Source organism: Anomalospiza imberbis, chromosome 4 (genome assembly GCF_031753505.1).
Source record: "Anomalospiza imberbis isolate Cuckoo-Finch-1a 21T00152 chromosome 4, ASM3175350v1, whole genome shotgun sequence".
In the NCBI taxonomy this organism is placed as follows: domain Eukaryota; kingdom Metazoa; phylum Chordata; class Aves; order Passeriformes; family Viduidae; genus Anomalospiza; species Anomalospiza imberbis.
The window spans coordinates 16462887-16489232 of record NC_089684.1 but is presented as its reverse complement, the minus strand read 5'-3'; the positions used below and the strand labels follow the sequence as shown (position 1 = coordinate 16489232).

General features: G+C 41.9%; 1 long non-coding RNA gene across 3 annotated transcripts in view; it reads left to right on the top strand.

Moving 5' to 3' along the window:
* LOC137473363 (uncharacterized) overlaps positions 1–15886 on the top strand; it is a 38948-nt gene extending 23062 nt beyond the window's left edge. Inside the window, exons 4-5 of one of the 3 annotated variants that reach the window (XR_010998721.1) lie at positions 2657–2857; positions 15726–15886. This is a non-coding gene — a long non-coding RNA (uncharacterized lncRNA). The remainder of the gene's footprint in view (positions 1–2656; positions 2858–15725) is intronic. The other 2 variants (XR_010998720.1, XR_010998722.1) reach the window with 2 other exon arrangements.
* Positions 15887–26346: the final 10460 nt, after the last annotated feature.

The window sequence follows — 26346 nt, the reverse complement described above, 5'->3', positions numbered from 1 at the left end:
GGGTGAGGACAGCTCGAGGCAAGAGGCCGTGACCTGGTGCTGCCCCTTTGTCCAGCAAAGGGCAGGAGGACCTTTGGCTCAGACAGGTGACCAGACACTCAGAGACATAGCAGCAGCTGAGGACTCAGGTGGAAGACCTCAGCCTCAGGGTATAAAAGCCCAGTGTTTCCTTTGGTCAGTGTCCCTTCTCCAAGGCACAAGCCTGAGCTGTTACTCTGTTGCTGCACCAAAATAAAATTCCTTAAAGGAACCAGAGGTCTGAGTCCCTTACTTGGGAAACCTGAGATTGAGCTGCTGAGGAAATCTTGTCTGTGTGAATGTGGGATGTGTAGGGAGTTGGGCAGGCACCTGTCGGGTCACTAGAGCTGCCCTCTGTGAAGGGGCTTTCATCCCAGCATTTAAAGTCTCTGAGGGTGGGACTGTGACTGCCAGAGTGCTTCTGAAAAGTCAGAGGAGAAAGTGCCCTTAACAGCAGATGCATCTATGAGGCAAGGGGATGTTTTAATTTGGGCTGAGGAATCATGAGTCTTACCATTCTGCACAGTGTTTAACTGTTCTGGACAAAATGGGATGTAGATGACCAGTCTACGGACCAGATCTAAGGGGACAATGTAGGCACATGGAAGCCAGATGGAGGCAGGTGTCTTCCTTCAAGTGACTAGATGTTGATTACACCCTGAGTGCTCATGTCACTGCTCTGCACTGGCTGATTTCCACTGTCTCCTGCTCATGCTGCCAGTTCCTGATGCTCAGGTTTGGAGGGAGGGAGTGTGCCTGTGCTGGATGCAGAGCAGGGGCAGCGTGTGTGCTGTCCCCGGCTCCGTCAGGCATGGCAGTGTGCGAGGCTCTACTTGCCTCACCCTCAGCTCAGCTCCCAGCGTGGAGGAGGTGGAAGGGGAGGGCAGCCAGTGCCAAGCCTCAGAGCAGGCAGTGTCCTTGCCCCCACAGGGCTGGCTGCCAGCAGTCCAGGTGACCCTGTGGGTCCAGCAAGGCTCTGGCTGCAGGCCCTTAACAAGCTTTTAACCATTGCTAAAACTTTCTCTATCTCCCTTCTTCTTTTTTTTTTTTTTTTTTTTTTTTAATACAAGTGCAAAAGCCCAAAATTACTAATGCTCCTTCCAAGGCAATGACCACAAAACAGAGAATCAAACCCACAGAAATGCTTTCTTTTAGAAATTACTCACATTTCATTGGGCTTTGCTTATACTGAGGTGACACAGCCAAACCCACTGACAGTTCAGCTATGTGGCCTGAGAAACTCAACTGCATTAACAAAGCTGCTCTCAGATGTAGAGCTACACTCTTCATCTTTGTTAAAATACCACACTGCTACTCCATTCCTAGCCTGTCAGCATCCCTTCTCATTGGCCCTTCTGCCTGTCCCACTGGAAATTTAGCATATGTTGCCAAACTCCTTGCAGCTATGTGAGTCAAATATTCACTCTCAAATGCCTTAGACATATGGGGAGAACTGCTTCTTTGCTCTTCATTTTTCAGGAACCTAACTAAATCTTCCTATTGTGTGAGTTACTTTTTTCTTTTATTAAGAACACTATATTTCATTTCATCCTACAGTGAAACAGTTGCAGGCGGCTGCCCAACACTTGTACTCTTGAAAAGGGAAAACAATGCAAAGAGAGGATGTCCCTGGAGGAAGATCATGCCCTGCCCGAGCTGCTCACACATGCAAGACAGACTTTTTTTTTCCAAGGACAGCAACCAGTCAGGAACATGACTGCTTTTCCTGCCCTTGGAAACGCCCCTCTTTGCCTTGCAGTCTTTGGAAACTTGGCTTTCACTACTGCAAGGGTAGCTGGGGACTCTACTGGTTTTGAGCACTGGCATTTCAAAGGAATTATTATGTCAATGGCCAGTGGTCTGACATACTCTGGGGTGGGACGCATTTATGTGCCTGCAGTGGACAATAAAGTTGAAGAGAAGGGCCAGTTTCATCTGTCCTGTCCTGTCTGGAGCTGAACAGTCTCTGATGGATGAGAAGGGACTTGCACAGAGAGTGAGTAGGATCTGGCAAACAGTTTTGTTGTTCTGCTTTTGGCAGTTAAGCAAAAAAACCTTGGTTGTCTGGTAGAAAGCTAAGCAGTTAGATACTTGCTCAATATGTGTGTCCTTGGGCTTTCTTTCCTATTGAAATGGATAACATTTTCAAGCACACAGCTTGGAAAGGTGGAAATGCTGTGGTCACTAGCAATTGCTGCAAGGTTGGTACAAAAATAACAGCCAGCCACAAAACCCAGAAAGTTCTGCGAATACTGTAGATAACTGCAGGATGTGTGCCATGAGGGCCAGAGACATACAGAGAGAGGCAGGAAAGATGTAAGGTGCTTGTCCCAGCAGCTCATGCCTTGCCTGCAGATGTACTAGCCCTAAGCCACTTGGAACATGATTATTCCTTCACAGAGGTGTCTTTGCAAAAAGTCAACCAAAGGAAATGCATAAGGTTGTGTCCCATTTTAAAGTGTGCTGTAAAACACATGAACAGTGCAGTGCATAAGGAGGAATTCGTATGACAATATATTTTTCACATTGAATACTTTAGATCAGCTATTATAGCTATGACAAGAACATATCAAAACCCTCTCACTGGCAGATTTTTTTTTTTTTTTTTTATTTACTGATTAGAATCATTAAATTATAGATTGCAAGGATGCTTGGAGGTCATCTGGTCCAACCCCATGCTGAAAGCAGACCTGACTTTGCAATTAGATGATGTATTCCATGGCCTAGTTTGGTGAAGCTGTGCATCTCTCTGGGAGCAGGAATGCTGCAGTTCCATTCTGCATTCCTGTGCTCAGTTGTGCCCTGTGACAAGAATTTTCTTCCTTTTTTCAAGAGACAGGTAAGAAAACACATATTTCCTGTTTTCCAGAAAAAGCCCAGGTATAAGCTGAACACCACACTCTTCGGGCACAGCTGTGCACATGCCTGGAGACAAAGACATTTGCTTTTCAGAGCTTTGACCTATTCTTTGACTGTTCTGTGTTGAACAGTTCCTGACAAGGGCTGGGAGTAGTTTCTGTGTTGATTTTCTCAAATATTTGGTGAAGTTTTCCTTTCTGTTTGTGACTTTTTAATGATAATTCATTCATTAAGATTCATTAACTGCTTGCTTTGAGGTCTGGGGCTCTGCTGGGTTTTTTTTTTGTTTGGGGTGGTGGGTTTTATTGATTGTGAGATTTGGCTAAAAATGTACCTGATTTTGCATTTAATACTGACATTGGGAGGGAAAAAAATAGACTTTTCCTGTAAGGTCTCACAAATCATAGACCTGTCAATCTGACAGGCTGTAGTGGTTTGACCTTGGCTGGTGAAGGTGCTCACCCAATAAATAATTGCAAACCCCATACACTGTTGTAGACCCATGAGTAAATGTTTCAAGTGGGACAACGTGCAGTATGAGATAATATAGGAGATAGTCTAGAAAACCATTATAGAAAGGGTAGGATAAAAGGAGAACTGGTACTATTATGGTGGTTTAAAACCCATTGGCCTGGGTTATCCCTCTGTTTCAGCTGTGGCTTGAGAAGAAGTGGTGCCTGTTCATCTGTTTTCCTTCCCCTCTCCCTAGAAATGCTGTACAGTGATGAGCAATGTCCAGTAGGCAGTAGCCAGGGCCCAGGAAATTGCACAGATGAAATGAGACTGTGAGCAAAATTTTGGTAGAATGAGTGTGAATGTTAAGTAGGCAATAAATGTTAGTTTTTATCTTGCATAGAATAAGAACACGTTATGATCATACCCAATTGCCTTCTGTAGACTTAGATATTTTGTCTTGCTGAATAGCATAAAAAATGGGTATGGCTCCTTGATGATGTTCCTCTGTTCAGGGATGCCTCTTCTTTTATCCCTGTCTTCTAGTTGTTATCAACATTTCAAGGCAAATTTTTAGATTGTGGGCAAAGGATGGCATATCATCTGAGACACACAGGTTTTTGTGTTCTTCTCCTGATTTGTAAGGGAACGGAGTACCACTTTAAGGTCTACAAAAGAAGCTTACATCAATATAAATAAAAAGTAATCCTGATAATTCTTTGAAAAAACATCATTAATTTCTGTTTTTGTGGGCATCAGTCATTAGCAAGTTTCTGGATGCTACTTAAGCTGCAACAGCATGGAGGAAAGGAAAGTTTCTTGTGTCACTTTCATTGGCCTTCAATCACAAATTATGAATGCATTACTTTCTGGTCATTAATTTTATGATGTATAAGGCTGTCAGGTATTTTGGGCCTTGGTGAATTATGTTTTTGGAAAAATAGAGCTCTCAGACAGATGGATTTTTGGGGCCTGGAGTAGCTAATGTAGTGGAGAAGGCACCCATTTGGGGAGAAATCTGTGAGAGATATAGTCTGCATATGAAGAGGACAAGCTACTGGCATAATAATTGTAATATTATGGATAGCTATATAAAATAACAGATGTGGAGAAGTGGGATGCCAAAAAAGCCAACAAGATCTTGGGAATCTTTTGGCATGTCAACTTCAATGATCGAGCAAGATGCCATGAGAAAGGGGATTTTTTTCCCAGGAATCAAAAACCAGGGATGTGGTTGCTAAAAGCAAGAATTCCAGGAGAGTGAAGAGAGAGACAGAATGTCAGATAGAGATGTGCAATGTATTGCTGGAAGGTTTAAACCTTAAAACATTTGCGTAAAGGCATTCCAGTTTTGAAGTCACTGTGTTAAAGGATAATAACCTAGCCAAGAGAATCACAAATAAATGGGAAGTAATTGTGTTTCTCCACTCATGCTCCAGCACTACTGCTCTAACACAGCAGTCCTTTACCCGTGGGAAAGGACTGGGTCAGGAGGTCATTTGTGAGGAATGTGCCTAACTCATAGGATCTAGGCAGGCATCTCAGCCTTCAGTGGGAGACTGCAGTAGTCTTTGTGTTTCACAGGCAACGACACACAGGCATAGCTAGAAAGAGCAGGATGTCTTCTGCCTGTGGCACACCACTAAACAGACATCTCAGCTTATTCATAATTTTCAGTAATGAAGTACCACAGGGATATTTTTGCTGGGATAATCATGTTGGCTCTGAAATGTTACTTTTTTTTTGGAATAAGGATATTATTCTAATGCACTTAAGGCAGTCACTTTTCCCACACTCTAATATTGCAGCTCTACATTTTTGGCATTAGCCAATCAGATGTGTTGTAAGTATGAATTGGACGCTGGTTTTAAGGCTTGCAGATCTCTCTCATAAAGCTTTAATTTCCTCAATGATTTGCAATATTCATACATCTGTCACATTTGCAAGGTATCTGGGCAGGGTAGCGCCAGTGGGTAAGGCTGTGCCAGGCAGAACACTGTATTATGTCTGTGGATTGTGCCTAGTTAAGCCCTAAGTAGGGCTTAACAAGTCACTGGCACATGATCCAAGTCTTTCTTATTTATCAGGGGTACAAGTGGTTTGTGGTCAGTCAAAAGTTGAATTAACGCTCTGGAAGAGCTTTTTTCCTACATTTTTCACATGTTTCTTTTACAATGAGACAGTTCTCAGTCTGCAGAGAGTGATTTATATCGTCAGCAAATGTCTAGCAGCAGTACGTAGCAGCCCCACCAGTCTGACTGGGTTGTAATGTTGCAGTTGGCTCTGAGTGGTTACAGGAAAGGAGAATTATGTGCTTCAGGTAGGGCTTCCACTCACTTGAAAACATATTCTTGAATTATATTCAAATATCAGTTGATTTCATTTTCCAGGAGTTCATTACAAGGATATGTTGCTACCACTCATAACCTAGTCTTCATTTCACTTTGACATAGATTCAGGAGTTTGCATTAATTTATTACTTTCTTAGGCCAATTTACCCTTCCTCGGTCTTCCTTAATGCCTTGTTTTCATGTGTGTTATCTCAGTCGTTCAGCTAGTTTTGATGTAGCCCAATGTTTATTGCCTTTCAGACCTGAATACCAAGTGTCTCTGGAAATCTAGACTGGCTTTTATCATATTTCTCTTCCCAATGGCAATATCCCAGGACTTTGTCTGTACAAGCAACTATCCCTTTCCAGGTGCTGCAGTAGCTTTGTCATTTCCTTTGGAATATATTGGGTGCAGTAGCAATGCCAAAAGGAAGTCTGTGGAAGGATTACCATCCAAAAGGCATAATAAAAGTAGTTAACTTGGCGCCATCTGGGTGTAGAAGCATCTGCCAAAAACCATTTGCGGCATCTAAAAGGGGAATAAAACTTGGGCATTCATCTTGGAAAGATGCTGTCCACTGTGAATACGACAGTGCTTCTCCCAAGCACTTTGTTTTGTTGATTTAGGTCAAAGGATGTGCTGACTTGGCCGTTTTTGTTAAGGCTTGTAACCGCTGGTAAATGCCGTTCAGTGGGTTTGGCTATTTCCCCTGCAACACTGACAGGGCCTGGGCTGTTTGCTCCTGCTTGTTGATTGGGAAGCACTGAACTGAGCACATCGTGACTCTGTACACCGTAGGGAGTTCTATTCTATTGTGTAGTAGGGGGTGAGCTTAGTCTCTACTCCAGTGCTTTTTTGTTGTTTTCTTTAGACTGATACAGTGATGCCATCAGTGTATTGTGTTGAACAGTCAGTTTTTTAACCTCTGGGAACAAATACATTTTCCAGAGTGTCCTATAATATTGCAAATTACTGCAGACCTTATTGGCATGTATCTTCATCCATGAGTGCAAGTGGTGGAAATGACCCAGCCACTTGTTATTTGGTTATTTGTTTTTAGCTGGTTCATTCCCACTTCTGTTTCTGAATGCTGTCCCGTGCCTCCTCTCAGGTACTTTTTTTCTTGTTTCTGCTTTGCCTTCTAATGCAGGAGACTGCTTTATACCTGTTTATTTTCCTTCTTCAATCTTTAAAATCTGAGAGGACCTTACTCAGCTTTCCTCGCCCAACTCACTTCCGTCTGTTCCTGCTGGAATGGACACCACTAGTGTTGTGTCAAGGCCTCTGTTCAACTAAGTTCTTCTGTATCCTTTCAGACATGTCCTTCTTGCACTAGAAATCTGTCCTAATGTAGCAGAATATAGAGGTGTGAGGGCTCATGGGATGTTTCATCGTCATGGTCATCTTAAAATCAGTCTAAGTTTAAATAACTGAAAATTGAAATTAAATCCTGAAAATGCTGACTTAAGCTCCTGCTATTTTACAAAAAGCATCGCAAACTCATTATTCAGGGAATGAGGCCATCAAATACATGTGGTGTTTTCCCATTGTTTTCCCTGGCAAAGAATGAATTCATGTTGCAAAAAATTACTGAGAAATTTCTTCCATTTCCTCCTGGTGACCTTATTGTATTGACAGGAAGGTGGCTAGGTTGTGAGTGTGCACACTTTCAGGTGAGACTTCACAGCCAATAGTGTTGCCAAAAGGCAAGCACCATCATAGTCAAAATGTGGGATTTAAAAAAATTAGAGCTGATATTGATTGTGCTGCATTTCATGTGACTGGAGCAAGGGGTCTGGTTTTGAGAAATCATCATGCCCCTTTAAAAAGATCAGGGCTCAGTCTCATTTTAAAACACTTGAAATTGAAAATAAATCCTGAAAATGCTGACTTAAGCTCCTGCTATTTTACAAAATGCATCACAAACTCATTTGACCCTCAGAACTGAAATTTTCTTCTTTCTCCAAGTTCCAGACCCATATGCTGCACACTTTCTTCATATCCCTCTGTTAAGTACTTCCAGTTGGACTTCACAATGAATAAGGGAAATAGAAGTTGACTGTATCTATTCCTGTGTGTGCTCCTATCTGTATCTGTGATCAGGATTCATGTGGCTCAGTATATATGTGTATATTCTTGTTAATTCTGCCTTTAAGAGCCCACAAGCTGAGATGTTTTTGTTGCTGAAGCTATGAGAAATGCAGATGAAATTACTGTAGCCAAGTAGAAACTTTCCCTCCTGAATAATATGCCTAAGAATATGATGCTAGGAAACAGAGGCAAAGCTAGGAAATCTAAGAGACACTGAGATAATTTTCTCATATTTTGTGTGTTTTATTTGTTTGTTGTTGTTATTCTAATGTGAGAAAAAGGAGGAGGGGAAGAAAAAGTGTCCCATTCCCATTTGTGAAACTCTTGCCCCTCATAAATCACAGGACTCTGCATCACAGCGAGCAGCTCTGAGTGCAAAGTGCTGTAAGTAACGTAAAAGATATGTTAAGAGAAGTGCATACTTTTCAGGTTTTGTACATTTCAAAAAACACCAGTCATTCATTTTTATTTGCCTGTTCCACACAATTAAAATTGAAAATTAAAGGAGAAAGGAATTAATAGAATAAGCAAAAAGGGAGTAATAGAATAAATGACTCTTTCTTTTGGGAGATTCTCTTGGTAGAGTGTGATTGCATCATGATTTTTCACATCAATATCATGCAGTAGGTTTTTCCCAGAAACCCTCTTGGGTTTAGAGATGAGATTATTTTTCTCTCTGATCCCCATTGATGGGTATTTATGGCTCAGATGAGGGGTGGTTTTGGAAGAAAGCCCTTAGTTCTTATCTTGTCACAGTGGCAGTTAATCTTAGTATCTATAATTGTCTAATCATTTGTATTTGCCATATGTTTTTCTCTTTAGCTCTGGTGTTAAACTTTTGAGGGGGTCACTGAATCTGGCACACATGCTTTTTCATTTGACTACACCTTTGATTATCAGGAGTCAGTGTTTCTAAATACTCAAATAATTTAAAGAGGTTCAGATATCTAAATAATTGAAACAAGAATAGTAACAACAAAACCCATCAAGCTGCTTTTTAATAATGCTTTTCTTGATAATGACTGGCTCTGCAGGTACAATAGCCCTCAGCACAACACTGAGAAGCATTGCTGGGAGAAGCCCTGTGCAGATGGAGGCTCTCTCCAAGAGGTGGTGCTAACAATTGCCACAGTTGGAATAACTTATTTGTAAAATCTCTATAATCTGCTTGCAACTGTAATTAAAGGTTTTATGTGGACATGTGCGCTTGTGCAGTAGTGTGGTGTCTTCCTATTTATGAGCTGTGTAATTGTACGTTTAGTCCTTTTCTGGCGTAGGAAAGCCGCACTATAATGTGTAATTATAACCTTGGTAAGTGTAACACCATTAAAGTTGCAGAAAGCGGTGTGCGCAGCAGAGGAATGATAGGGTGATGACAGAGTGACATGCTGTAACCAGCGTGGCATAATAAGAAGAGTCTTGTTGATCCTGCTCTTCTGGCTGTTCTCTGTACCAGCTTTTGGTTCCCCAGGAGAAGGGCAGCGTTGCTAAGCCTCACAGAAACACTGGCTGTGTCTGTAGCTGTGTCCTTTGCTGGACACTTAACCCGAGGCTCTTAAGGACCTAGAGGCTTCAGGGCCTGGGGGAGGGGGTGCGTGGCACAGCCTCAGGAGGTCCTGGCACACCCTGGGGCAGCGGTGCTGGCTGTGCCGTGGGTGGACCTTGCTGGAGTGCTTGCCTTGGGGTGTTTGTCCCGGCCGAACCCCCCCCAAGCACGGAGAGCCACCTCAGTCTCAGAGCAGCAGATGCCCCCAGTGCAGCAAACAGCCTTTTTCACAAGTCAGTCTGGGGCTTGCTGGCTGCATCAAGTGCAGACAACTATCCTTCTCTCTGTCGTCTCTGTTTTCCCGTAGGAGGGGGAGCGAAGCAGCAGATGTTCAGAACTGCAGGGTGCAGGAAGCTGTGGCAGGCACTGTGGTGGGAGTGGTGGAGGACCCACCAGTGCCCCATGTCACGGATGCCTGTGGTGGGGAAGTGATGTTGGTTTCACAGGGAAGATGTCCAGGTGAAATGCTGTAGGCTGCTCTCCAACATATCCTGTAGGTGGAAACAACCAGTAATGTCATGAAAAGCAGCCTGGTGGAACTTTGCCCAGGAGAGCACCAATGTTGCTTGATTTTTTTAATATTGCTGCCAGCAGTAAATTCCATGCTCATCTCTGTGCTGGGAAGTTTCCACTACTCTGATACCTGTGGGATGCTGTTAGCCACATTGGAAGTGCATGCTGATTAGCATCACTGAGGAAATTAAAGTTCTCAATGTGCGTATGTGGCTTAAACTACACTGCAAATTGAATTAAATTCTCAAAAAGTCCTGCCAGAGAAGACAGTATTTTATTAAATCCCAGCCTTGTAAGCACTTTTATATAGGATTGCAGAGGAGAGCTTTAAAATGGTCCTTATGGCATTTTTAATGGAAGCAAGTCCCAGGGCTGGTTCAAGGCAGCTGGTCCAGTGTTTCTCTTTTTGCATTGGCAGGAATACATCACTAATCTGAAAGCTGTTGAGAGTCTTCTAGTGATGCCTTTTTTCCATGTTTGTGTTTTGTATTTTCTGGCTGAGTTAGACCGTATCCTGTAAACTTACTTATTGTACTTCGTATTCATTGCAATGACATCTACTGTGGAAGGGAGGGAGAAAGTTTATTAACCACAGGCTCACCTCCTGCTGACTGCAGTCAGAGATGGCCTGGGACAACACTTTCAGCAGATGTTTCTGCTTTATAGATCAATGGAAACTTTACAGAGATATTTCCCTCTTCAGTCCAAAAGCAAATGCCAGCAAGTCAGAGATCCACTAACTTTGTGCTGGACAGCAATAATTTTATTTGTTTTTTTAATATTTTCTTATATATGCACAAGGTAGCTACCAAAAGTTTGTCTTTAACATTGCTTTAAATGGCATCTCTTAGTGCGGTAAAGCTGTTGCTCTCCACTTGCAGGGAGCAGTCCTGCTGTCTTTGCCTGCAAATGAAACATCAGTGTAGGCTACAGCCTGGCAGAGACAGGCATGCACAAGACACAAACAATCAGCCATCATCATTAGTTGGTATTTTCTGGTTCTGAATCTCTATGGACTCTGTGGACCAAATATGTACTTCAAAGGATGAAAGAGAAATATGCCATTTTATCCAAACAAAGGGGAGAAATGCCTCTTTCTTTCTGCAGATTATCTTCTTGCTTTGTCAAGGAGGAGCTGACAGGAGAATAAGGGATAGGGATTGGGGGGAAAGGAAAGGCTTAACATCTGTGCCCACTCATGAATCCACAGGGATGGGAACACATGACCCCTTTCTCAGCACAGCACTCCTAGCTGCTACAGCTTTGGGCGCAGTTGTTCCCAAGCAAAAAGGAAATAAGTACTTTTAGTATTTTGGCCAGGAAACCCCATCTGTGCTTTCAGATCACCAATGTGAAACCAGCGTGAAATGGGTACTCTCCAGGACTTATCTTTGTCTCATACTTTGCTGTTTGTGTAAAGGAAACAAGATAATTATGACTGAAGGAGCTGCTTCCTTTCCATGTGTGTGTGTTTGCTGCAAGAGTGATGGCATCTGTGGGAAACAGACTTATACATCCCACTCATGTGTTACAGAGACGGGGAGAACTCTTGGCTCTACAGGTGTCTGTAGGAAACTGAATTTAGAGACACATCTTTTAGTGATGGAAGCTTCAGCTGTGTTGAAACGCCAACCGATATTTCAGTGGTAGAAAAATCAACTGTTCTGTCAAGAAAGACAAGTAACTGAGAGTATTTTCTGTAGCAGCAAGTAACAAATTCCACTGATTGCCTGCCATAAGGGAGCTAGAGACGTCCTCTGACTGAATCAGGCCATAGCTGGAGATATTTAATGTTCCTCTCAGTTTAGCAATCTGGGTATTTGGTGGGATATCTGCATGAAGAAACTGCTGTGCTGTCTCTGAGCATCATTTTTTCTTAGACCCCAGAAGCATGTGCACAGACTACACAATAACAAGAGTTTCCTATAATTCGGTTGGCATTTCTGTGTTGGGTCAAAAAGCCCACGAGGCCATGAAGTTTGAGAGAGAAGATTTCTTTTAAGTGGCTGACATTTAAATGCCCACTATTGTGTAACACAGTGGTCAGTCCAAGCAGGTCATGCCAGAGACTTGTAAATGCACGGTTGTCTTGTCCTTACCCAACTAAGTTTCATTGTTCTAACAGTATTTAGCAAGCACCATTGAAAGGATATGAAAAGCTTCTCCTTTGCTTGTTAATCAAAGTAACCATGATCATCCAATTTACATTCTGCCTACTCCTTACTTCCCCATGAGCACTGGGCAAAAGTAAACAATTTAGTGCTGTGGGGAGCTCAGGCTAATGCAATTATCCTTTCTGGTTAAAATTTCTGTAGACACACATTCCTCATCTTCCTCCTGCCTAAGGTCTGGATAAGGTGCTTGAGACAGTTATTTCACAGACGTGTAGAACCACCTTTGGTTTCCTGTACAGATGTACAGAATCATTTCCAGTGCACAGCAGCAACTTTCAGGATGACCCATTGTGTTTTATTATTGACTTCTCTTTAAATATTTCTTCATGCACCAGCAAGTTCCTGAGCTCACTTTCTAATGGCATAGGCAATCTTGATTTCTCATTACTTTTCAAAAAAATGTCTGCAGCTGACAGCCCATATGCCCCTTTTGTTATTTTATATTTTGTGAGTACTGCATATAGATCTGAATACCTCTCCTTTGCCAATGGGTGCTTTATTGCACTGACAGCTTTGCTCAGTGGCCCATCATGCCACTATAAAGGGGACTTGCAGCCATGTGTCTGGGAGTTCACTGCAATTTATTTAAAACTCTGGATCACTGGTGGGTGCAATCTGTGGTCATGCACCATTATGTGAAGAGTAACATTCTTAGTACAGCAGCTCCTTGTTTAGTGGTGCTGTCTCCTGCTAATCCTCTCTCCAGCAATGAGGGGCTTTGAGCTGTATGAGGAGGCACTCAGCCCCTGCATGCTCTGTGCCAGGAGATGGACTCTGCGAGGGCAGAGCTTGGAGCGTGTCACTTCCCCATGCTGGGGCTTGCGGTATAAAAGCAGGGCCTACCCCTGTGAAAGTCTGTAACGAGAGCATCCTAAGGATGGCTGGTTGATCTCCCCTCCCTGCCTTACTGGGAAGGAAATTACAATTTTCCTTGTGATGTAAAGATGTGTCTCTTGCTCCCTTTGGCTGGTACTGCAACCCTTGGAGGAGGACTCAGCTGTTTCATTCACTAGGGGCCACTGCAGCATCACCCACCTCTGGTGTTTTCACCTGCATTTTAGAGCGTTGCTCTAGAGACTGTGATCTCTCTTCTAGGTTTTTTATTTGATATTTTAATATTCTCTCTTAATAACAATGAAATCTTCACTGCTTCCAGGGCAAGTTTGTCATGCTCCTTTCAGCAGTAGCAGTAGGTGACATAGTGTCCTTTCCAGCTGTTATAAGCAACCAGTCCATGGAGACATGAAACCTTTGATACCCAAATGCCATATTCAGACCTTGTTCTCTTTTACAACACACTGACACTTTTATTAGACTCTGTGAGACTTAAACTTGTGCTTTAGGGAGGACCTCCCCAGTACCTCTCATGGGAGAGTCCAAGGGCTTCTCTGTTTTTCACTTACTGTTTTAGCTTTCAGGGCTGAACTTCTCCTGTAAATTCCTCTGATTAACTACCTCAGACCTTCTAATGCTACCAGCATTTTATGGTCCTACCTGCACAGATCCATTTTCAGACTCTCATGTCAAGTAGCTAGATTAAGCATAAATTTCCTTTTTTCATTTGTAATTTTGAGGGATGCCTGTCCTTTTTTACCTGTCTCTCCTGGTGTACCTAGAGTGTGATGGTCTTAGTCCTGGTACCTCTCTGGCCCTTTTGCTCTGTTCATTTTTCTCCTAGGAATGTATTTATATTATGCATGTAGGGAATTTTTAATTTTTCAGCTTTAGGCCAGCACTCTGTTTCTTTTCAGTCTTGGGCAGAGTCTCTACCCCTGATATTTTCTCTCTGATCAAAACTTCATTTATGAAAACCTTTGCAGGCTTTCCACCATCAAAAATGTAATGTGTTCATTCAAATAATCAAAGCCATTGAACTTTCAATCCCTGTAGAGTAGAGGTCTTCTCCTTTGCTACATGAACACAAATCTGCGCTCCATTTGTGCACTGGAACCTGCCAAAACCTTGTATCAAGCACAGGGAAAACATTTGGCATGGAGCACCTCCCCAAAGACTTCTCCCCTGAGAGGGGAAATTCCATTTTTTCTGTGTTAAATTCTTTCAATAATCTATAGATATGAGACTTCTAAAGTTTTCGCCGTGTTTCAGCCCCTCTGCAAAGTCTCCATTCACTGCTTCTGCTCTCTCTCTGCCTCCTTGCCTCTTCTTTCTCCATTTGGTAAGACCTGTGCTTTCACTATTAACACTCTGTTTTCTGTGGTTTTCCTTGTAATGTTAATGTTACTTTTCCTGGCACTAGCCTAGTCTAGAACGTGAATGCACCAAGGAAATCTTATGATGGATCTGGCCTTTTCATGCAAATGCCAGCTCTCTGCTTAGTTTATGCCTCAGAAAATGGATCTCCATGTACAATTCCTCCTAAATTCAGGTTATGCATACCTTTCTGAGCTGAATGTCTTCAGATGGGATCTGTGGTTCTCTGGGGTGGCCAGAGCATTATGAGATTCAGTCTTCGAGTATGCTGGGACCCCTAAGTGTCCTCCTGTGGTACTCCCAGCTTCACAACTTAATATCATCTCTGACACCTGAGAGTATAGATGGACATTTTTCAAAAGGACAGGCTGCCAGTCTTATCTGAAAAAGTGTGGATTTCAGTAGAGGACTGAGCATCTTCAGCTGGGATTGTGCTTCTGGCTCCATCACTGTTCATTTTTGGATATAACACCTTTACCATGACTCAGCTGCCTTATCCATAAAATGAAGCTATCAATCTCATCTTATTTGTACAGTGCCCTAACCGGCAAAGGAGTTGTGGCCACTGGAAAGCTAAGTTGACTGAAATGGGTGAGTTATTTTTGCTGAAACCCCTAGCTTCTCAAAAGCCTGAACTAACTGAAGCAGTAGTTAGACAACTGGAGAAGTAACTGGATCAGGAGCTATATTTATGAACAAGCAGGGGCATATTACTCATGTGAATAATTCATCTGACAAAGACATATAGTTTGCATCATTTTCTTAAAACAATGGACTGTAAATATTGCAGTCTGCTGAATTATTTGAGGGATGAGTCACTGCAATTTAAGACCCAATTATTGAATTCTTTACTCCCAGACACTTATTTGAACAGCACCAGCTGCTGAATGAGTAGGTTCACACTCACTCCAACTGGAAGATGCCTTTGAGTACTGGCTCAAACATTGTTGACAGAAATCTGGTCCTTCCAGGATCATGGGCTACTTGGCTGCTGTTGCAGGCAGTACCTTACCAAGTGTTAACTGTTGCAGTAAAACCTGTTTTAAAAAATGGAGACTTGTGGTAAACCTTGCCTTTTTGATCTTGGTAGCTAAGTTGCCTTGGCTTGGTCTTTGTATGACACTAAAGCTCAGGTATGCACAGTAACTTTTGCTCACGTGAACATTTCTGCTCACAGTGAACTTCTTTGAGCTCCATATCAGTTAGCCTTCATAAGGAATCATTCTGAATTTAGCTTAGCACCCTTGAAAACTTTCAAACTCTGTGGTTTTGGTTCCTGGACCCTCACTATCTTCTGGTTAAATAAGCCTTTCTGGCAGAATAGTGCTTCATAGTACCTGTTTGAATGTATTTGAATGAATGGCTTTAGTAGTTTCTGAATGTTATTCTTTCATTCATAGTTGCAAAAAAGTGTCCGTATCTCATGGGAACAGTGACAACCACTCCTTTCTGTCAACTCCTCTCTTTTTCCGTTTGATTTCACAAGATGAATTGAGTCAGTGCACTGAATGGCCATCTGGTTTCTGTAGGACCTGCTGGAAGTGGCTCAGAAGACTGAAGTTACGCTGAGTCAATTCTCTGGGGGGAGAACAGCATCACTGCATCACTGGTAGACAGGACCTTGCTGGGGGCTGCAAGATGTGGCTCTGCATCCTGTTTTATTTCTTTAGAGAGATAATGTTCCAGTGAGAGTAACTATGTCTTGTGCACCTCAAGTCCCCTTGATCATGATCAGATCTGTGCTCCCCTCCTACTCGATAGGTCAGAGCTGCTCTTTCACCTGGTTGGTTGAACTGCATGGTACAACCCTCACAGCTTGGGTAGATCCACCAGATCTATTTGTTCACATCCACTTGATTGTTACCAGCTTCCTGTCTGCACTGCCCTTCCCCTTCCAGACAGCAGGGAAGGCAGAGATGGTCATCCTTACCAGAGAGGAACAGGTTGAACTCTCATGAGTTCCCTTGGCTGGGAGAGGAATGCCAAGCAGATATTTCAAATGGAGAAAGTAGCATGGGACGATGAAGACAGAGAACTTCTTAGAAAAGAGAAATTCAGTCAGGTAACATGGAAAAAGAGATGGAAAGAAAGTGTTGGAAAAAGAGGGGGTAAATGGCTTCTTAAATGCAGCTGGCAAGGCTAAAGACTCTAGCATCTTCCCAGATCTCTCACTGCCTTTGTGTTCATCCTGGAAATAATTCCTTTATGACCCTGGTTTTCAGGATTCAGTTGTGATGCACCAAAGTTAGATTTTTCAAACTACCTTTTTCATCTCTGGGTTTAATAGAACACAAGATATGGTCTATTTTGTGGCATTTGGAGTTAGGGAGGAGAAGACCCACTGGGAATCATAGGCTGCTTGCTCTGTTAATGTGCTGCCCCCTTACTTACCCACAGATTGTCAGTGAAAATAATGGTATTCAGCTCTGCCATGGCACAAAAGATGGAATTTCAGGACTGAAATTACTGTCCTTAAGTGAACGCTAACCATGTGACCAGACAAAGGAATGCATTTGCTTGGTCAGTAAACATCTTTTTAAGGGCATTAACATAATTTAGCTTCCAGTTTCTCCTCACCAGGCAGATTTTATTTAGTCAATACCAGAACAATTATAGGCTGTGCTGTTTTGTTCTGCACAAGACCACTGTTCTCCATGTTACCTTGCTGGAGCTCTTCTTAGGGGTGCTTGAGGACAAACACAGGCACAGGGCATGAAAAAGTTCAGCTGCTTTACCGACATTGTAGCACCCTCAGCAACTTACTCAGAAAACTTAGAGCTGACTTTGCATTTTTGGCCTTGATCTCTGGCACTAAAGTTAATTGGGATAATTCAGAGTTCACACCCATCTCCCTGTGGGTTTGGTTAAAAATACATGTAATGTGAGTTTTAAAATAATTTCTTTTGATTGGAAGTATTTGGAAATGTTTCTCTCCACTGGTTTTAAAAGGTGTCATTTTTTTATGAATGCTGAGATGTTGATTAATAAAATTCCGAAAGCATTAACTCAATTGAGTGGACTCCAACTTCTCCTTTTTTATTGTTATGATTTGTGAAAATAAATGCAATAAAAAAAAATCCCAGCAGCTCTATTAAACTGTATCCTCAGCAGTCTCCCTCCTGATAGCCTTACCAGATGTTTTACGATGTTAGACACAGGGCTGTTTGCTTTTGGGGGAAGGTTGAGCAAAGCCTTGGCTTAGCACCATCAGGCTTCAGCTGGTGACCCTCTGTCTCAGGCACCTTGGACACCAGCCTGTACCCTGGTTAGGAACCAGGTAATTTGGTCTCCGTGCTTTAAGGACTTCCCAGGGAGGAGCAGCTACCTTTGGTTGCCCTCTTCCACCCTCCTAATGACAGCTTGTAGGATGTGGTGCTCAGGTCCATCTTCTTCATATCCCGTAATTTCTGAGGCTGGTGGATGGAGGCTCTGGCTGTACCAAGTCAGGGCCACCTCCCATGCTAGGATGGCTATGGCCACCCAATCCTGAGAGACCCACCAAGGGAGAACCCTCTCCCTGGAGGCTGAGCTTCGGGTTTTCTTCTTCCCAGGTCTGCTATGGGTTATGCCTGCTGAATGGAGCTGGAAAGGCTGCAAGCCTTTCTATTTGGAAGGGATGAAGGGGTCTGAGGACTTGGGAGATAGAGGCAGGGATGGCTCATGCTCCCATCTCCTGACCAGGGAAGGATTTATTGCCCTGGCTGTGTCTGGGACACAGAGCGCTCAGAATAGCTATCCATCCTACACGTCTGAGTGAGTTGCCATGGGAGATTCATTTGTAAGCTGGCCTTCCCTCTTCCTGAAGATTCTTTCTCCTTTATACTGCGAAGGCTAATATATTGTTTAAATTAAAGTGGGCCTGGGGACTGAAGACAGAGCTGGTTATTGAGTGGAATAGACTGATGAGGAGTGGGTAATATATTTAAAGACTGTGTAGGAGCCACCAGGGATGATATAGTCTGATTTATTTGATTTAGCATAATTTATAGTACACTAGACTATGTTGTGATTCTCCAGGATTTTTATCAGGAAATTTACATTCAATATCTAAGTATCTGTGGACAGAAACATTCTCATTCTTTTATTATTTTGGCTTTAAACATATCATGTACCACAGAAGAATTTATAAGTGTATGAAGGTTTTTAATAAGTTCAGATAGAAAAGGAAAAAAGTTTGAAATCTAAGATTAACAAGGGAATGGGATTCCTGCTTCACCCTTACCCAAAGGCATGGGTGGATTTGTTAAAAGGCAACACTATATCTGCATTAATTTTGCTTTTTTTTTTTGTCATTAGGATAGAGCCAGCCTTGGTAGAGTCACTGACATCCAAAAACTAGTGTCTTAGCTGGTGTAAAATGGGACTGAACATTTCTGCTCGTGCCCACTAAAAACCACAGATGTGGTCTGTTGTGTACCACCTTCTTTTCTGAAATGTTCCTTAGTTTTCAGGCTGGAATTTTGCTTAGTTTAATAGATGATAGTCCATTTCTTTGATGCTCTAAGTATGATTTTTGCATGGTAAAAACATTGCATTTTGTAAGTTAGTCTTCTAATAATTTCATCCCTTTCAGAGATCATCAATAAATGAAGATAATTCAGGTGAAACTGGGTCTGTCATTAGGGCGGAAGTGCTGTGGCACAAGATCAGGTCTCTGAGCACCACATCAGGAGAGACTCCATTGTTTTTCCTGGAAGCTTAAACTTTTCCACTAGAACTTTTCCTGGAAGTTTCTGTTTTCCAGAACAGGAGGGTGAGGTAGAGTGGCAGTGCCCAATTTGTGCCTTGCTGAAATACCTCATGATACACTGAACATATCAGCAGATGCCATATTCAAAACATCTTAAATGTTCATAGAAGGATCTCGTTCTAAAATTTGTGACACATCATGGTTTCAGCAGCTCTGCTGGGCCTTCTCCTAATGTGATTTACTTCTAGGCATGTTCCATGTTTTTGTGGTTTGCATCTCATTAAAGCATAGTGGACTGCAGCCCTTGAGCCCTCAGCCTTAAGGTGTTCAGTTGAGAAAGTCGAATCCCTGGTGATCTGCAAATTGCAACACTATATAAAACCTTTGTTGACAGTCAAGCACACTCGAGTGTTTAAAGTTTTAATAGGCTTAGAGTTAATTCTGGAGTCCACCAACATCTGCATGCATCTGTAATTTCAAGCACCTCTTACTTGGTTGATTTCATACATTACACGTGAAAGTGTTTTTGAAACTTTGGCAGCTCCATGTAGAGTTTCACGATTCATTTGTGTCTTCATGAGCTGCTTCAGTTCTTTTCATTTTGTTTCTTACTTTTTTTCTTCACCCCTTTTCCCCACTGGAAGATGTTCTTAAATACTTAATCAGGTCTGTGGTTTGGAATGCACTTTATCACACACCTTTTCTGTGCCAAAACCCTTTGCACACTATATTAAGGATAACTTTCCACATACTAATGTATTTATTTGTGAAATGGCTTTTAAAGATGGTGTAGATGGTGGAAGGCAAAGTGTGATGGGCTAAATCCACATTTGGAGGGAGCCCTGCCCCTTTCTCACAGCTTACACCCCTGCTGTGGAGGCAGGGCTTGTGATCCTGCAATCTCTCCCTCCTGCAGTACCAGCAGCGCGGGCAGGGCAACGCCACACTGTTTTGAGGGGAAAAGCGATGGACTGGGACCTGTGGGGAGGAAGGTGTGGGTGGGTGTGCCCCATTTCTGACAGGTCCCTGAGGTGTCATTGGGTGTTGATTTCTGGCCAGGGACATTTGTTTGAGCTGGGAGGATCCTGTTGAGAAAATATAGAACAGTTGCCTGGAGGCAGATGGAGAGCACTGAGGCTTCCAAAAAACCTCTTTGTACCTTTGCCCTGGACAGCCCTTAGGAGCTGGGCTGGGAGCCGCCGTGCTGGTTTATTGTAAATAGAATAGTCAGTCTTCCTTGCATGTATGAATGTTTTACTTCCTGGCAGCTCTTGTCAAAATAATCCTGTTTTCCTCAACACACGTGAGTGTCTCTGGGCTCTTGAGAAGGCTGAGTGCCTGTGCTTGTCTCTCCAGGCAGCTAAGAGGTGGCGGGGGCACAACAGTGACGTTGGCTACACTGGTGGCTCTCAAAATTTCCCATGTTATTTATATTGTTCCAACCCCCAGAGTGCTTTGATTAGATTGAAATCCTAGCTTTATGGGGTTTTTTCCTTTCTTTTCTCTCTCTCTTTTTTTTTTTTTTTTTAAACAAATTTCCAGCTGTTGTGTCTGTGGTAAAAGGAGCTTGAAAACATGCTTTGGATGTGCTAAAATCAGAAAGGGAACAAAGTCCTCTGCTGGAACTGTGGGGCTGGGATATGTCTTTTTTTAAACTCCAGATTTTTTTTCTCTGATTTGCAATAGTTTCAATCCTTTTATGAGGTATTTAGCAGAGGTGTGAGGCCATGGCACAGTTTGCCCGAGGTGACACGGCGGGAAAGGAAGTGAAGAACAAGGTCAAGGTGTCCTTGCCATGTGCTGTGCTTCTGCCTCACTGCCTCACCTGGACATTTCCCAAGGGCTAGGCTGGTGTGGGCCATGGCCATGGTGGGAACAGCTGGCAACAGAAAACCAAAGAGTTGGAAAAGGAGTGCTTGCATCTCATGGCAGGCTAGCTTGCTTCCACATCACGTTTCCTCCCCAAAACATTGTAATGGTGCATTTTCAGTGTGGCAAGTTTTGGTACCTCCAGCCTTGTTGGCACACGCCAGCAAGACCCAGTGCAACAGTTCTGCTGCAGTTGGCAATGCAGTAGAATTTGCCTTTTGGTAGCATTAGTTTGAGAGCATGTGCACTTTGTTCCTCTCAGATGTCACTTCTTTCTGAAAGAGCGGAGCTTTTGGCATGCCTCATGGCTGAGCAGTAAAGCACTGAACATACAACAGGATGTTCCAACCTCCTACAAATTAATGTGTAGGAATTACTTTGTGAAAAATAGGCAGATGTGAGCTGGAGAGACACTAATTGCCAATTGCTTGTGTTCTGCTGGCACTTGGTCTTAGTTTACAGTTTTCCTATGGCAAAATAAGAGTGACTGATGCTATTGTATTTATGCTGGTTGATGTGACTGAGGCAGACAGCTCTTCTGGGCTGATAAAAGAAATTTTAAACTGCAAAGAGACAAAATAAAGGGTAAAAAAATATACAAAGTAGAGAAGTCCCATCTTAAAAAAATTATTAACTCAGAAAGAGTAAATTTGAGTATGTTTATATTTATCTATCAGATATTTGTCTTCTATCTGACATTTGTCTGTCTGACATTTGGTTGATACTAAGAACTGGTGTCTACTCTCTCAGTAGAAATATTTTATTATTATTAATAACTACTTGTTAACTCTGGCATCTCTAGTATGCCAGGCACTCTGTAAAATCCAAGGAAAGCATAGTGTCTCCCCAGAGAGCTTATGCTAATCTATTCTATTCCAACAATATTTTTTTAGTGCCATGTATAAATCATTCTTCTGGCATTATTTAGTGCAGAGGTTTTCACTTCCCCATTTGTGACAAACAAATTTTCCACAGTGAAAATACTATGCAGTTCAACCTAGCTGTATTTTATGGAGTTTCTTTTTGGGCAAACCGCTGAAAGACATTGCTGCAGAGAGGCCCATAACACACATTTAACTTTGAAATCTGCCTAAGCACCATTAACTTTAATGGCCCTGAGCACAAGCTTCAGGCTAAGCATGTGCTGAAGTGCTCTACTGATTGTGGACAGATTAGGCCCATAAAATTTTGGTGAAATGTGGTGTAAACCATCAGATATATTAAAATCCCCAAGGATTCTCTATGGAAGTGGATATCACATCATCTGTCATGAAGGGCTGTGTTCAGATGCTCCAACAGGCAGCACAAGCTGACCCTCCCATCCAGGACTTTTTTTCCATCTGAGGGATACTGAAATCTTCATCAATCCTGGGGATCATGAGCAACATGGATGCTGTTTTGGTATGTGGAGAAGTGCTATAGTACTGCCCCACATGTAGGAGAAATGACTCCTAAGAGAGCAGAAGAAATTATATTGGTTAGTAGTGTGTGACAAAGATTTGAAAAATAGCAGACACTCACTGAGTCTAACTAGAGCTAAATCTGTAGTTAAATAAGAGAATATAATGAAAAATAAGCAAGAAAAAAATTTAAAGTGCCCTAAAAAAGAGTATAATCCAGTTTCAAGGGGAGAATAACTGAAAAAGTGTAGTATTGGAACAACTTAAAAAAATAAAGTAATACCTAATGAGGTCTATGGGGACCATTAATGTTGTGGCTTGATTCAAAAGGGTGCTTTGCCCACATTCAGAATCATATCCAGTTCAGTCTCATTTATTTAACACCTGAAGCCAGCTTGCATCCTCTGTTGAACTGCCATCAAGAAGCACTGGAGATGAACGATATTGCCCCCCCGCCACCTCCTTGGGAATCTGATACAGTGGATCCATGGTAACACTTGCCTGATGGCAAAGACCTGTTGATTCCTTGCTCGGTCACTGCCTCAAAATGACCCCATATGGGCCCTTTGTGAACCTCTGGGGAGTCAGAGACAGAAATCCTTCCTAACAGAGAGAAATATCTGAGCTAACCTTTTTCCACAGGACCATGGTACAAAATGTTTTGTACAGAAAATGTGGAGGTAGGGTGCAAAATCAACTACAAGCTACTTGGTTGACTCACCACATCTCATATGGCTTCACCCTAAATTTCTGAAGAGATACCACTGACTGAAGGGATTTTTCTGTTCTTCTACAATACTAGACCTTTTATCTTGAGAATAAATTTGAGTGGGCTTTAGATTTTCATTATAGGGAACACAGGCAGAAGTGGACTGTTTCTTAGGAAACCATATAAGTTGGATGGTTTAGTGGACCTAAGCTGTGTTGGATGTTATGGAAAAGCAATATTAAAAAAAAAAAAACCAGCATAGCAAATTCTCTTTAAGTTTTATGAATTACTATTTTTTTGGCTTACGCTTGGGAATTAGGTCAGGTTGGCACAAACTGTTTGCTGAAAACTTTACTGAACACATGAAAGCCCTCAGAAGAGAAAGACTGCTGCAAGACTGTGGCTGAGACAGATGGGTGAAAAAGCAATTTCTACCCCCCTGATATATATATGTTTTAATGTAAATACACCCAGACATAATTATAAGTACAACCACTTGGAGTGAATAGATGTGTGAAGACAACTGCAGTCATTTGTTGTGAGACTCTCTAGAGTCAGGAAGCTTCAACAATTAAAGTCCTAAAATCCCAAAGCAGTTACATGGTGGTTCCTTTGTTTTTAAACTCAGTGAAAGTCACCTTGTTTTTCTATTTAGAATATACCATCATAAAGAGGAAATCTTCCAAAAATTAGTCAACCACAGCATGACTTGTGGACTTGCTTTAACCTGTGTGACATGAAGAAGAGTATGATTCATGTCCTCAAACAGCTCTGTTGGATTGTAAAATTATTTACTAAACAAGCAAGAAAATAGTTTATTTAGAAGTACTAATTACAAGATTGACAACTGGAAACCAGTAAGAAAGACGGGAGCAATAAAATACTAGGCAGCCAAAAGATTGTGGCTTGATATATCTTGTCTCAGCTTTTCTTTGATTTTCACAAAAGAAGTTGGCAGTGATACTAGTAAGGCTGTGAACAATGTAACAATACAGTATACTCATGCCAAAATGTAAATACAAAAGAAATGTTCTAAAATACACTGTATCAAATTAGCTGCAAGCAGCAGAAAAAGATGAAACACGTTTTCAATTCCTTGGAAACACAGAGAAAAATCAAATGCAGAGCTTAGAAGTTTATCTTTACATGGGTATAAATGCCTCATTTAAAATTTGATCCCAGTTATAGAAGAACAAATGAAGACTTTGATGATGATATGATGGATGGGGTTTGTGAGTGATATGTTTCATCATGATCCCAATAAAATGAATAAAAAATCCCAAAATTCTGAATATCTCATGCAACTCTTTCTCTATAACTAAGGGTAAATGAGGATGTATTTATTTTCTAATGAATTTTAATTTCCACAAATGGGACCTTTTTAGGATCAAGTTATTAGGTGAGCATGCACTATGACATTTTTATAAGGCTGTCAGATATGGGTCTTAATGCAAGAGGTTCCAATCACCTTGTATGGACAATAACTCTTCATTAACCCTGGATCAACACAGGCACTAGAGAGAATATGGAGGGAGGAGAAAACAGTCTTAAGCCAATGTCCCACCCTGTGTGCCTATACTTAAAGCACAAGAGGCATAAACACATTCCCTTTCCTTTCCTTTCCTTTCCTTTCCTTTCCTTTCCTTTCCTTTCCTTTCCTTTCCTTTCCTTTCCTTTCCTTTCCTTTCCTTTCCTTTCCTTTCCTTTCCTTTCCTTTCCTTTCCTTTCCTTTCCTCTGTTTTTATAACAAAACAAATGTCTCATTTGTATTGTTTTCTTACAGAATGCCATAAAGTGGTTATGTTTTCCAAAACTATTTCAGTGAAAACCCTTGAATAGGTCTGCAGAGGTTCAAGCAGATGTTCAAGTATCTGATCTCCTTTTCCTCAGCTCTGAGTCAGCTGAATAGGAGTCCAGCCAGTCAGCCTGAAAAATGTGAACTTTATCCCCAAGTTAATGTCTCTGGACTCATGGCTGAAGCAGACAGCATGCTTTCCCAGGGAGACTCAGGGTCACAGCTGTTACAATTGCTGGGTGTCTCCTAACTTAGGTAGGTGTACTAGAACTTATCTGAAGCACCAGAGGTTGCTTTGGTTTCAGAAGGGGAATGAAAATTTTACCCTCTAGCATTGTTTCTTAGTCTTCTCTGGCCTACAGCCAAGCCAGTTTGCAGGCAAAATTTTATTTCCCATCAAGACCATGGGCTTTGGTCACTACTCAAATACTCTCTTTTGCCCCTGTAAGCCAAAATATATATTGTTATACTGGGACAAATATTTACTATTTGATACATAATGCCCCATAGTCCTCCTGCAGTCTTTGATAAAGTTCCCTTCACTGCTCTTGTTTTTCTAGCTAAGAGTTAGTTCAGGAAACAGATGGGTGATTGCATGTCTGTGATGTTGAACTCTGAGAGGAAGGTTGAATGCTCTGCTTTTTGTTCAATATAAACTTGATCTGACATCATTGGGACTTTGCTTTTAGGGGGTTCTTTTTGCCTGAAGTAACCCACTGGCTTTCAGTGGGTCGCTAACAAAAAAAAAACAAGTAGCTGTGATGGTCCTCTCTTCCATCTCTAGCCTGTAGATTTTTTCAGCCTGATCTTACTTTTTTAGTGGCTATGGTTGCATAAAAGATATGCCTACATCACTCCATAAGATCAAGAAAACACCACACATAAAATGTGTACCTGAATTATTTTTATTCTTTTCTCAACTCAGAAGAAATTATTAGATTTTGTGCAATGCACTCCCACAACAAAAGAGTATCACAGCATCCTCTGATGAGTGAGTGTAGGAGGCTGTGAATTAAGTGAAATGCATTTATTGGGATCATCCAGTTTAACTTTATGAGAGAGCTGATTGTCTCAACCCTCGCTGCCCTTTCTTTTCTTAATGTCATGTAGATAGGACATCTAGCAGAGGCTCAGTCCCAGTGCAGCCAAGAACATTAACCCTGACTAGACCAAATCACAACCAGGTCGGTTCATTCGCTATAGCAAAAGAAATCAAGCACAGTTTCCTAATTACTGATTTCTCAAGTACAGGAAATAATTCTGCTTTCAATAAATATCTAGACCAGGCTGATTGCAACACCTCCACTCCAAAGAACCTTTGTGCTAATAAAAGAACATTATACTTTTAAAGTTAGTCACTATTTCATTGTGAGCAAGAACATGGCAGTATGCCCCTATAAAAACCATAGCCAGATCTCATTTGTTCTGTACCCTCTATGGGTTATTGCTGTAATCTGTAACTGACAATTATTGCATCTTATGAATCCCTGAACAAATATTAATTTACAACATGTTCAATTTTGTTAAACATCAAAGAGAGTAATTTATGAATTACATCAGCAATAATTTTGACTTCATTCAGGGCCATTTCTCCTGCCAGTCCAGGCTCAGACTCAGCATGCCAGCTGACATTTGCCTGCAGGCACCATATGATGCCCAAGTGTCTGCCTTCCATCATCATGGATGT